The sequence below is a fragment of the Macaca fascicularis genome, chromosome 6, assembly GCF_037993035.2.
Source record: "Macaca fascicularis isolate 582-1 chromosome 6, T2T-MFA8v1.1".
In the NCBI taxonomy this organism is placed as follows: Eukaryota; Metazoa; Chordata; class Mammalia; order Primates; family Cercopithecidae; genus Macaca; species Macaca fascicularis.
In genome coordinates, this window is record NC_088380.1 from 182,667,168 (window position 1) to 182,679,810 (window position 12,643).

The window sequence follows — 12,643 nt, forward strand, 5'->3', positions numbered from 1 at the left end:
ATGAGGATGCTTTCACCTGCAGATAAAGCATAAGTAGTAAGGAAGGGAGAAAGTCTCAGCCAAAGGGAAGGGCAGGTGCTAAGGCACTGGGGTAAGCCTGTTCAGAATAAGTGGTCCTCTGTCATGATGGGCACATAGCTTGTCTTGCTAGTGAAGGATCCCGTCAAAAAGTTAGTTTAGAGAGCTTTCTCTGGGACATGGTAAAAGACAGCCTGGAATGAGGTACTAGCGGCTGTCAGGCCAGTGAGTGCAGTTTGCAGCAGAGCAGGTAGGTAGACCTGCATTTGGTTATTGGTCACAGAAATGGAGAAAGACATATTTCAAAGTCAGGATGCCCTAGTGGCAGACCCCTAAGTCCTCGAACTTCAGGGCAGCACTGCCTGTGTGGGAACTCTCCCTTGTCTCCTTGATTTCACGGCCACCTCTGCTGGCGCCCTCTCTCGTCTCCGCCGCCAGCCCCCGCCTCCTTTCTCGGGAAGCTTGGGTCTCCCTGGGAGCGGGTCTGCCCTTGGGGGGAGGCCTCTGGGCTCTGTGCCCTGCAGCTCGGCAGACATTCGGGGCGGACAGAAACGGGGCTCGGCGCCCCCCGCGTGCACGTGTGCTAGCCCAGGCAGGAGGGAGCGCCTCGGCGGAGGAGTCAAGGAAGAGAGGGAGGGAGAAACGCGCCAGAACCTCGGTCCCGGGCGCCCTGGTCGGCCGCGGAGGAGCTGCAACCTCCAACAGGTTTGTAGAACGCGCGCTCGCTCCCTGTGGCTGAGCCGCCCTCCTCCGCGGGAGCGGTTGGCGGAGAGACCCCGGCCACAGGCCCCGCGCTCGAGAGCTTCCTGAAGGCGGCTTCCTCCGGCCTCTCCCCCTCCCTAGAGCTCTCAGCCGCCGGCGGCTCTTCCGGGGCGAGGCAGAGGGCGCCTCGGGCTTCTCGCTCCAGCACTACCTCGGGGACAGCTCCCGCGCCGCGCGGGGTCCCTCCCGGGTCAGCACTGCAGCGGAGGACAGCGGCGGCCGGGCAGGCTCCTCTGCACCCTCCGCCCGGGTTCCGCGCGGCTGCTAAGGACAGTCCTTCGCCCCCGCGCGCCGCTCCCCGCGCCAGCACCGCGGCGGCGGACAGCTCTCTCCTGCTGCACAGCGAACCGCGAACAAAGCCGCGGGTCTGGGGCCCCCTGCGCGCCTAGGGGTGGCGTGAGGCTGCATCGATCGGGGGATTTCAGCTTCTCCCAGAGCGGTGTCACCGGCGAGCTGGGCGGGGGCCTAGCACAGCCGCGCGTCTCCGGCTTGGGTCTGCCGTCCGCCGAGGCCTGGCCGTGCAATGGCGGGGCCCAGCTAAGAGTGGGCAAGAGGGTGGAGGGGACACAGGCACAGAAGGGTCCCGGCTCCGCTGGGCGGGCTGGGCCTAGGCTGAGGTCTCGGCGGGGAGGAAGGAGTGCGCCGCCCCTTCTTCCCTCCAGACCCCCACCCCCATCCCAGCTCAGAACCGCGGACTTCCAAGAGCCCAGCACAGAAGCCCGCGGCTGGCAGCTGCAATCACTGACTCCGGCTGTCCCCGGAACATCCCTAGAAAGTGTGAGGCTGAGTTTCCGTAGGGGGAGGGGGGCTGAGAAGCCGCGGGGAAGCCTCACGAACGGGACAGCTCCAGGCTCCCTCTCTCCCTTACGCCCCGGGGTCCGCCCCCACCTCCAGAGAAATCCCAGACCGCAGACAAGGCAGTGGGGAGGGGGCGACCCAGATCGCAGGTCGAGAACTCGGCTTAGGCCTGGGAGGTTGCAATTAGCAAGAAAAAAAGGTTGAGGGAGTCTGTGAAGCCGGGAGGTTCCCAAACAGGGAAGCCAGTTCCGCGGCAGGAAAGCATACGAGGAAGAGAAACCTTTTCTCTGAGAGCTGAGGCTGGGAGGGCCCTCGGATCACGTGACACTCTAGATCACTCATTGTCTCCGCGGAAGACAAGGCCTAGGGGGCAGGGGTGCTTCGCCCAAGGTCACTCAGCAATTTAGTAGCAAAGCCGGGCCTAAAACCCGGGCTCTCTAACTCCTGGTCCTGTTGCATAACATTCACGGAGAAGTCTTAAAATCCCAGATGCAAGGAGAATAGCAGAGTGGTTTACTTACTAGCATGTGACCTTGGGCAAGTGACCTTCTGAGACTATCTTCAGCTATTAAAGAGGAATGAGAAGATTAATAGTACCCACTTGGGTGATAATTTAATGAGAGAGCCATGTAATGAGCTTAGTGGCACATAGTAAATGCTCAAAAAACGGTAGATCCTATGACTGCTATTATCCTTTCTGTAAACTTGTACTGGGGACTTATTATATACCAGGCACTGGCTGTGCACTGGGGAGGTAGAGAAGTAGCTTGAGGAGGTCACAGGCCAGAAAAGAAAACAAACAGTTGCAATATGTTATGATAAGTATCAAGGCAACTGGGCTGGTGGGATCTCAGAAGCAGGAGTCAGGAACTGTAAGGAAAGACGAGGAGAAGGACCCCAGGCAGAGAGAGCTGTGTGTCAAGGCCAAGAGATGTGAAGTCCCAGCCACCAAGGAAATGTCACTGTGCCAGAGGGTCCTCGGGATATGGACTGAAAGATGAGAGTGGAGAGAAGGGCTGGAGCCAGTCTCCAAAGAGCCTTTTATGATGGAATACTTCAAACATATTTAGAAAAATAGAAAGAATAGTATAATAACCCCCCACATACCCATCATTCAGCTTCAACAGTTGGCCAATTTTGTTTCATTTATACCCACACCCACTCTCATCACACACACCCACATCCAGTCTCATCACATGCGCACACACTCACACTGACTTATTTGGAAGCAAACCCAAGACATCACATCATTTCATGCAGAGAGATTTTAACATCCGTACAACTTCTGCCATTCAGATACTGGACCACCCTGGAAGTCACTAACTCAAATGGTGACCTTCCCTCCTCAATCCATTCTGAACATTTCTGTTCTTTGCAGGACGTCTTGAGAAGCCACACTATAGTGATGAGCCACATGCATTAAAAGAAACTGTTTCAGAAATAAACAAGGGATACATCAACCCTCAACAGGTTTGACCATGCCAGAATTGTTCATGTCCACTACCTACACTGGGCATTAGACCAATAAGTAAAGACAAATCAAACCCCATAGAGAAAAAGCAAGAGCTTCCCTTTCAAAGTAATTTGAATCATGAGCTCCTAAGGCTAGAAAGCGTAACATTATGGAAATCATTGATTTGGAAATCATCCGGCTCAACAGCCACATTTTACAAATGAGGAAAAGAGGGGTAAAAAATGGGGAGAAACTGGCCCAAAGTTCCGTAGTGCAGAGACCAGAACCCAGATCTATGAACTCATAAATTTAGGATGCCATTTTCTTCTCTAGCTCAAAGAGGCTGGAAGAGGAAAAAGGAAGGGGGGCAAAAAATAGCCTTCTTGGTTCTCAAGAAGATGGCTATGTATGACAGTTGGTCTTGATCTTTGAGATCCCTTTGCAAGTTTCCCTTCTCTCTCTCTCTCTCTCTCTATATATATATATATATGTGTGTGTGTGTGTGTGTATATATACATATATATATATATATATATATATATAGTGTAATCACAGCTTACTGCATCCTCGAACTCCTGGGCTTAAGGGGTCCTCCCTCCTCAGCCTCCCAAGTAGCTTGGACTACAGGCGTGCACCACCATGCCCAGCTATTTTTTTAAAGTTTTTTTCTTTCTTTCTTTCTTTCTTTCTTTCTTTCTTTCTTTCTTTCTTTCTTTCTTTCTTTTTGTAGAAATTGAGTCTCACTATGTTGCCCACGCTGGTCTCAAACTCCTGGGCTCAAGTGATCCTCTTGCCTCACCTCCCCAAATGCTTCTGGGATTGAAGGCATGAACCACTCCACCCAGCCCCTTCCATATATTTTCTAAGTAACTTGATCTTGGTGGCACCTTCTTTCTGGCTGCTGTGCTAACCTCTCAGCTGGTCCCTAGGTTCTCATTAGCAAAAGGCTGAACAGTCAGAAGCCCAGATCTCATTTCTGTGGATTTTTGCCTGCCCTGCTTGCCTTAACCAGATGCATATGAGGCCTTCCTTTTCCCATTTGCCCTGAATTTGGCTGCACACCCTGCTCAGTTACAGACCTCAGCTCCTTGGAGGTGCTAAATGAGTAGTGTTTGGCTCAGGCCCTGGTAGGACTCAGAGCTCTTGTGCCTTTTGGGAACATAAAGTCTCCCCATTACTGATATTACTGATGAAATGTGATGGCCATAATGGGTATGTGTGTTCTGACTGGGCTCTGGGGCTTTTACTCTGCAAGTCAGATATTTCACTTTGCAGGGAAGCCCCTGCTACCAGATGGGGAGGGCAGTGTCTCACAAGTTTCCCCAAGTCTTAGGTAGACAATTGAGAGCACATGCAAGGAGCTCTTAGCATCCTTGGTGAAGGGAAGTCAGCAGAGAACAGCCATTAAAAGCCAATAAAAGTCCCCTTGAACCCAGCAGGTGGAGGGTGCAGTGAGCTGAGATCGTGCCACTACACTCCAGCCTGGGCAACAGAGTGAGACTCCATCTCCAGAAAAAAAAAAAAAAAGTGCCTTGCTCTGGGAGTGTGATTGCAGTCCAGACATAGAAAAGCGATCAACATAGGGCATCCCAGCTTGTGAAATTATCCCAGCTATCAGCTTGGGATGAGACTGACTTCGATGCATTATATTACCTGGGCCTAGTTGAACTGCAATATGTAAGATCCCAAAGGGACTTGGTGAGCATCTCCTCTTCCTTCAAGACGCTTACTCATTGAATGGCTATTCTGTGTCAGGCACTATTCCAAGTGATGGTGATACAGCAGAACAAGGCACTGCTAATCTCTGTTCTCATGGGGCTCACAGATTCACAGTAGGCACAGTCATTGATAACAATTGAAAAGCAAATGTGAAAATAGACAGACAGACAGATAGAGAAGGCCTGTGTGAACCAGTGACATGGAATTGAGGCCTGAATAACAAGAGTCAGTCATGTGACGACGTGGGGCAGCACACTCCAGGCAAAGGAAATCGCTCTGGCAGAGGCCCTAATGTGAGCCTGGACTGTGTGGGGACAGATGGGAGGTGGAGTGAGTGAGGGGAGAGCAGCAGCCACCAGGGGCAGGGATAGGACAGAAAGGAGATCGTGCAGGCCCTTCTAGGCCATGGTCAGGATTGAAGCTGTTATTCTAAATGTAATAGATAGTAGCCAGATGGCTTTAAGCAGAGGAGTGTTAAAAAAAAAAAAAAAAAAAAAAACTGGATGTTTTAAAAAAAATGCCTCTGTTGCTGTGTGAAGAGTGGATGATACGGGGGTGCTGGGCTGAGCACTGAGGCAGGAAGGGTGAGACACAGCCTCTCCCACCCGGAGGTGGTCAACATTCAACTGAGGAGACAATAGGCAAGCAAGAACAACAGTATCCCATGCTAAAGGCTGCCATTGTGGGAACAGAGACAAGAAGATTTAAGTCAGCCTGGGAAGCATCAGGGAAGGCTTCACGGAGGTGCACAATGGATGTGGGATTGTATCTGGGAAAGGAGAGTGGTAAGGCTGCTGCACAGGTGCACCAAGCGGCAGTGTGTGGTGGCCGTGGAGGGCATGGCCCAGGAGCCAGGCTGCCTGCTTTCAAACCCCAGCCCTGCCATTGAGAAGCTGCATGGGCTTAGGCAAGTTGTTTACCCCTGTGTGACTCGATGTCCTCATTCTTAAAATGGAGATGATGAGAGTCCAAAGACTTATTTCAAGGGATTTCTGTGAGAGTTAAACAAGTTAAAATATGTGCAGCACTCAGACATTCCTGGCACTCAGAAAGTGCCGTATGAGTACGAGTATTCTAAATAAAAACGGAGCAAAATGGAGATGGGCGAGCCAGGAGCACATGCCAAGAAGTGTCCACTAGAGCCCGGCTTGGGGCCTTGAATCCCAGGCCACAGATGCCCACCTTGTTCTGTAAGCAATGGGGAGCTATTGAAGACTTTTAAGCATGGGGGTTCAGAGTAGAGAGGAAGATAAAATTCAAAGGCCCAGAGAGGGAAGGGAACTAACCCACAGTCACACAGCCAGTTACCGGCAGCAGTCTCTGTCCTCCAGCTCCTCCACTGAGTTAATATCTGTAGGAGGACAAAGGCAGCATATATTTTGTCCCATCATTGCATCCTCAGAGTCTAGAATAATGCCTAGGGTATTCTCAGAAAATATTTGGGGACTACATTGCTGAATTGGTAGCCAAGTGGGCCAGCAAACATCAGAAACCTTGAATCGTCTAGGAGCTCAGTGCTTTCAGGACAATGGAGAAACCACTTCTCAAGAAAATAAACCAACCTTCCAGAGGTGTTGACGTGGGGTCTCAAGCCCTTCCAAATCCTAGGTTCTCCTGTGATCAAAGACACCACTGCCCACACTTTCCCTGCCACCCCCTCAATCTGCAACAAGCATTGCTGCATAGGGTTCAAAAGTTAATCTTGGTAAAGTGCCTGGCAGATGAAAACTGTTCCCCAGACATTCAGCGTGGTAAGTGCCAATGCGGAGAAAATGTATCTCCACATTTGCAGAGGCAGGCCTTTGTGTTCCACAAAAACCAGCCATTAGAATTCCTGTCTCTGACTCGTCGGAAGCTGCGACAGCCAGGCGGGCAAGTAGGGTCTTGCAGTTCAAGCAGCAAATGGCAAAAGGCTCCGAGGAACTCAGCCCTGGCTCTCACATCAGGAACACCTCTGCAGAGCAGGGCATGGGGCCAGGTGTTTCTCCAACAGGAGAGAGCCTCAGCCCTGACTGTTCTAGCTGGAAGATCTTAAGCAAATCCCACCACGTCTCTGAGCTTCAAGTTCATCATCTGTAAAATGGGGATAATACCACCAGGGCTCGCTGGGTCATTTTGCACAATGACAGGCACATAGCAGATGCTCAACAAATGTGCTTGCTTTCTTTTTCTTTTTCTTTCTTTCTTTCTTTCTTTCTTTCTTTCTTTCTTTCTTTCTTTCTTTCTTTTTTTTTTGAGACAGAGTCTCGCTCTGTCACCCAGGCTGGAATGCAGTGTCATGATCTTGGCTCACTGCAATGTCCACCTCCCAGGTTCAAGCAATTCTCCTTCCTCAGTTTCCCAAGTAGCTGGGATTACAAGCACCTGACATCACACCAGACTAATTTTTGTATTTTTAGTAGAGACAGGGTTTCACCATGTTGGCCAGGTTGGTCTTGAACTCCTGACCTCGGGTGATCTGTTTGCTGGGACCCAAAGTGCTGGAATTACAGGCATGAGCCACCCACTGTGCCCGGCCCAAATGTGCTTTCAATTATGAAAATAACACTGTGGGTTAAGGTTATCATCCCACTTCCCAAATGTGAAAACTGAAGCCCAAGGAATAGCTCATTGATTCGTCAATACCCACTGGGCAGTTGTATGAGCCAATAACTGTTTTAGAAGCTGGAGAGACAGTGAAGAGGAAGACAAGGGCCATGCCTCTGTGGAGCTCACTTTCTAGTGGGGAGAAAAAAACCAGGCAAGTAAACAAAATCATTTCACCAAGTCATATAAATACTAGAAAGAAAGTAAAAGACAGTGTGCCAAGGAGGATGAGGCTGTTTAAATTAGGGAAGGCTTCAAGGAAGAGGCATTGGGGCTGGCATCTGAATGAGAAGAAGCTGCCTATGGGACAAGCGTAGAGGCAGAAGGAACAGAATATGCAGAGGTCCTAGGACAAAAACAACCCTGACAAGATTGCAGGGCAGGAACCAAGTGAGCAAGGAGGAGGTCACAGATGGTGAGAGCAGAAAGGCTGTGAGGCTGGGGTTAGGCAGGGCCTTGAAGGCTGGGGGAGTCTCCTTGTGAGACAGAGGGGTGGCGTGATCTAAAGTGTGGTGAAGTCACTTCCTTCAGTCACTCAGCCAGTAAGGGGTGGATGGGGTGAAGCCCATGTCAGAGTGATCCCCTGGGCCCTCCTTCAGGCCACAGTCCCTGCTGCCATCTCTAGAGCAGGTCAGCCAAGGGGCAGCGCAAGTGATGCATCTGCAGGACTCACCTGCTGGGAAATAAATCCATTGGCGCGGGCGGCCGTGTGGGCACTGCAGTGCCTTCCTTGCGGGCAGCATCCTAATGCCGGTTGGATGCAGGGGGAGGGAGACAACATAAGGCCACCAGGACTGGGGTGAGGCCAGTAAGGCACCTGCCTCTGGTGCACAATTTAAGGGGATGCTGAAAACTTGATTAAGATAAATAACTTTGTATGCAATATTTTAAAAAAATTAGTGCAAAAAAACCATGATAAATAAAATATCAAAATTTTAAATAAAGACAGGATACAAAAGAGGAGGGATTAGGGTGAGGAAGGTGAAATGAGTTGTACATAAGTAGGTTCTAATCTTGGCCCTAAGACATTTGCTCAACGGCAGGGACACTGCCTGAGCCAAGCCCCGTTCCCACTAGGAGCCAGTATCAGGAGCCAGTCTGCTCATGGAGAACTGAAAATAAGAAACTGTTCCCAGTAGGGGCCCCAGAGAACACTGCCTGCCTTGGCTGTGGAGACAGAAGCCCGGAGAAAGGATCACACATCAAGGAGGTGATACTGGGCCTGTACCCTAAGGTGCTGTGTAGGATCAGACCCAGCCCTTGTATGCTTTGGGAGCCTAGTAAGGTGCATTGCCTCTCAAGCCTCGATTTCCCCGTCTTTGAACCCAGAACTAATAAAACTTAGTCACCAGGATTCAGTAGGATACTGGTTAAAGTCCTCTAGTGCCTGGCTACTCAATGTGTGGTCCACAGACCGGCAGCATCAACATCAGCTGGGAGTTTATTAGAAATGCACGATCTCAGCTGCATCTCAGAGGCACTGAATCAGAACCTGCATTTTAACAAGCTTTCCCGGTGATTGACACACACGTTTAAATCTGAAAGCCTGGTCGATTCTTGGCACATAAAAGATGCTCATTAAATGTTAGTGCTACTCCCCTGACTAGCCAACCCTGTTAGATTCTGACTTCAGACAAGAGGAAAAACCTAAGATGTAAGAAGAGATCCTGAGGTGGACACCTCATGCATTTCAAACCAGCACGTTTTGAAGCCAGGGAGCCAGGCCAAGCTCTTCCTATACTTAACCGTATGAGCCCTCCATTTTGTTCATATGTAAAATGGGGATAATAATTATAGGTAGCTCCCATGGTTGTTGTATTAGGAAAACACTCAGCACAATGCTTGGCACATAGTAAGTGTTCAGTAAACTCTTGCTGCTGTGGCCGCTGCTGGTGGTGGGCCAATGAATTTCAATAGAGCACGGACCATGTGATGAAATGAAATCAATAACATTCATCTTAATTATTCTTCGCCATTTGTAAAGCACTTCGATTGACACCATTTCAGCCAACTCTAATAACCCTTTTGAGTAAACATGAGATATATCCATTTTTCAGAGAAAAAAAAATATCTAGACTCAGGGGTGAGATGACTTGTCCACTAGGATTTAAATCCCTGGAGTCTGACACTAAAATCTGTGTCAGCAACAGAGAATCCAAGCAATAAGCATGGAAAATATCAAAAATGGGATGAGACAGCATTAGACTGCAGCGATCCCTTTTTATTTTACAGAAGGGAAAACTGACACCTGTGGAGGGGAAGAAACGTGTCCAAGATCTTTCACACAGAGCATCAGCTCTGGGGTCAGAACCCAGCTCCCAAGGCTTTCCGTGTCCAGACCACCTCCCTCACCTGGTTGGCCAGCCTCCACCTGATGAGCCCGGCAGGCTGCAAGTGGCAAGTCTCCTGGGCGGGTCTAGTGGTCAGGGGGCATCCCAGCCCCACCTTTCCTTCCAGCGCAGTCAGAGGAGGAGCTCATGTTGCCAAGGGGAGGGCTGCGAGGTTGCTAGGACACGGTCTGCAAGCAGTCAGGTGGTAGGGGTAGCCTTTGCTGGAACTGGCACTAGGAGCTGCCACAGCGATTTTCTCGTGGCTGGGAGAGGACCTCCAACTCCACAGGGTGGGTCAGCTGACGAGAGGGTTGACTGCCACAGACGCCCATGTCACTACTACACACACACCCAAGCCAGCAAGCTGAGTCCCATTCTCCCTCAGCTCCACACCTCATCAAGCCCTCAGTCCTGCTACCTACTCCTCCTATCTTTTCCACCCCAAGCCACTGCCTTAGCACAGCTCCCTGTCCACAATCTGTTAAGAGCACCCCAGATTCCCCACCTTCATGCTCCCATTCTCATCCTTGAGCCCCTGAGGTGCCCGGACGGATCGAGAGCGCAGAGCTGAGCCCTGCAATGGCTCCTCATCACCCTCAAGGTGAAGCCTAAGCTCCTCTAAGGCCCCTTCTAAACTGGCTCTGACAACTTGCCAGTCTCTTTTTTGGCCGTGAGGCTCCAGCCAAGCCACCTTCCTCCCAGTTCCCTGAGTAGACCATGCATCCTCCGTGTCTCTGCAGATGCTGTTCCTTCTGCCTGGAAAGCCCTTCCTGCCCCACTGTCCACTGGCCTCTGCAAATCCTTAGCTCCAGACTCACCTTTTCAGAGAAGCCCTCCCAGCTTCTCTAAAGTGCTGAAGAGAGAGGAACCTCAGAGAAAACTGTGTTAGAGGGGGTGGCACATTGTAGCTTAACTGTCTGCTTTCCTGCTCGTGTCTCCATTCGGCTGTGAACTTTTTTTTGTTTTTTGTCTTTTGTTTGTTTTTGTTTTTGAGACAGAGTTTTGCTTTTGTTGCCCAGGCTGGAGTGCAATGGTGCCATCTTGGCTCACCACAACCTCTGCCTCCCAGGTTCAAGTGATTCTCCTGTCTCAGCCTCCCGAGTAGCTGGGATTACAGGCATGTGTCACCATGCCTGGCTAATTTTTTTTTTTTTTTTTTAGTAGCGATGGGGTTTCTCCATGTTGGTCAGGTTGGTCTCGAACTCCCCACCTCAGGCGATCCATCACCTTGGCCTCCCAAAATGCTGGGATTACAGGCATGAGCCACTGCGACCAGCCTCAGCTATGAAGTTTTTATGTCTCACTCCTAGAGTAAGACAGGAGACCTTGGCAGAGTCATTCACCCACTCAGTTACTCACGGGTTTCCACCGTGCAAGATCAAGGCCTCTCTGGGCCTCCGTGCCATCCTCTGTGTTGGTAGGAGTTATGACACTGGCATTGCCAGGCTAATGGGAGCGTTAAGGATTGTGGCTGTGAGGGCTTGCACACATAAATACACTGAAGGTGGTGGCATTGCTGTTTTGTTTACACCAACACCACCGGTGCCCAGCACAGAGGCACAGAGCACTCACCAGCAAGTGTGTGCTCAGCGGGCCCCTCTCCTGCCCAGGAGAATGACCAGTGTGTGAAAAGGCTCTGTAAGGAGTGACGCTCCATTCTAAGTCGTGATAATTCTAGTAGTTAACACTCTTGATTCTCCCTGCCTCCTAGACCCAAGTCATCCCAAAATGTGCTCTGCCCACTCTTCATTCATGGAACAAAAGTTTACTAAGCATGTGCTATGTGCCAGATGATGCGCTAGCTGTTTGGGACTGAGCAGTAGGTAGACGTTAAACACAGAATTGTATCACCTCTCCTTCCTTCCTTCCCTTCTTAAAGGCCAGCCTCCTGTCCCTGCACACAGGTGGCCCCACCTAAGGACGGGGAAGATGCCATTTGCACCCAGGTGCTCATTCCCTGGGCAGGCAGCAGGCTGCAGCCCACAGGCGCCCACCCCTTCTCCCTCTCCAGCAAGCTGGAAACAGGAACATCTGCCCTGTTTTTAATCCAGTTGCTAGTTTTAAACTCAAATATTGTCAGCTCCCTGAGAGCAGGGATCATGCCTGCCCTTTTCACTGCTGTTGTCACCAGCATTTAGAACACGGCCTGGCAGAGTCATTCACCCACTTAGTTACTCACTCTTTCATTCATTCACTCAACAGATACTTATCAAGTTCTGCTAAATGCCAGGCTCTGGGGAGACAGCCGGACTCGGCCCCAAGGAGCTCCTATTCTAGCAATGGAGGAGGGGAGGGAAGTGGGGGTCTGAGGGTTGTGTTAGGAGGTAACCGTGCCTGGAGTTGGCTGATTCCTGTGGAAAGCCCTGATTCACTCTATACTGTCTCCGTGATCTGGGCCAACCCTTCATGCCTCTCAACCTTAGTCCTCACCTCTGCAAATGAGACAATAGTATCTGCTTCGGAGCCACTGAGAGCAGTGCTATGGTTACTAAAAGAAGAGGAAATGGAGAGTTGGGGGAGGAGGCGACAGGTTGTCCTGGGTGGAGGACATTGCAGCCACTTCAGTTACTGGGGCCTTGGTTCCCCTCCAAGGGGGGCCCAGGCTGCAGCAGAGAGCAAGAGCTGGAGAGAGAAGAGTCCCAGCTCCAGGCCTACCCCCATGTGATCTTAAGCAGACCATCTCCCCCTCTCCACATCAGTATTCTCATCTATCAAATGAGGATGGAACATCGACCTCACTCATCCTAAATATGTGATACCAAATCTAGCAAGCTTGTCACGATGCTCAGTCAACAATTATTGACTGGCACCTACAATCTGCCTGACCCCATGCAGAGCTCTGGAAACAAAGTCATGTAACAGCTAATCTTTGCCTTTTACGGAATGCATGATGCCCCCTAGAATCAAGCAGAGGAAGGTAATTAAAATTTGAGGAGCTATAGTGTAAAAAAAAACATCTTCACAGACATGATCTTAT

The 12,643-nt window shown here is 50.6% G+C and overlaps 1 protein-coding gene across 2 annotated transcripts in view; it reads left to right on the forward strand.

Annotated features, from left to right (window-relative positions):
* The first annotated feature begins 470 nt into the window (after positions 1-470).
* Positions 471-12,643, forward strand: part of CPLX2 (complexin 2) — an 87,552-nt gene continuing 75,379 nt past the window's right edge. Inside the window, exon 1 of one of the 2 annotated variants that reach the window (XM_015451363.3) lies at positions 471-723. The gene's annotated coding sequence lies outside the window, so the exon portion shown is untranslated. The remainder of the gene's footprint in view (positions 724-12,643) is intronic. The other variant, NM_001348444.1, reaches the window with a different exon arrangement.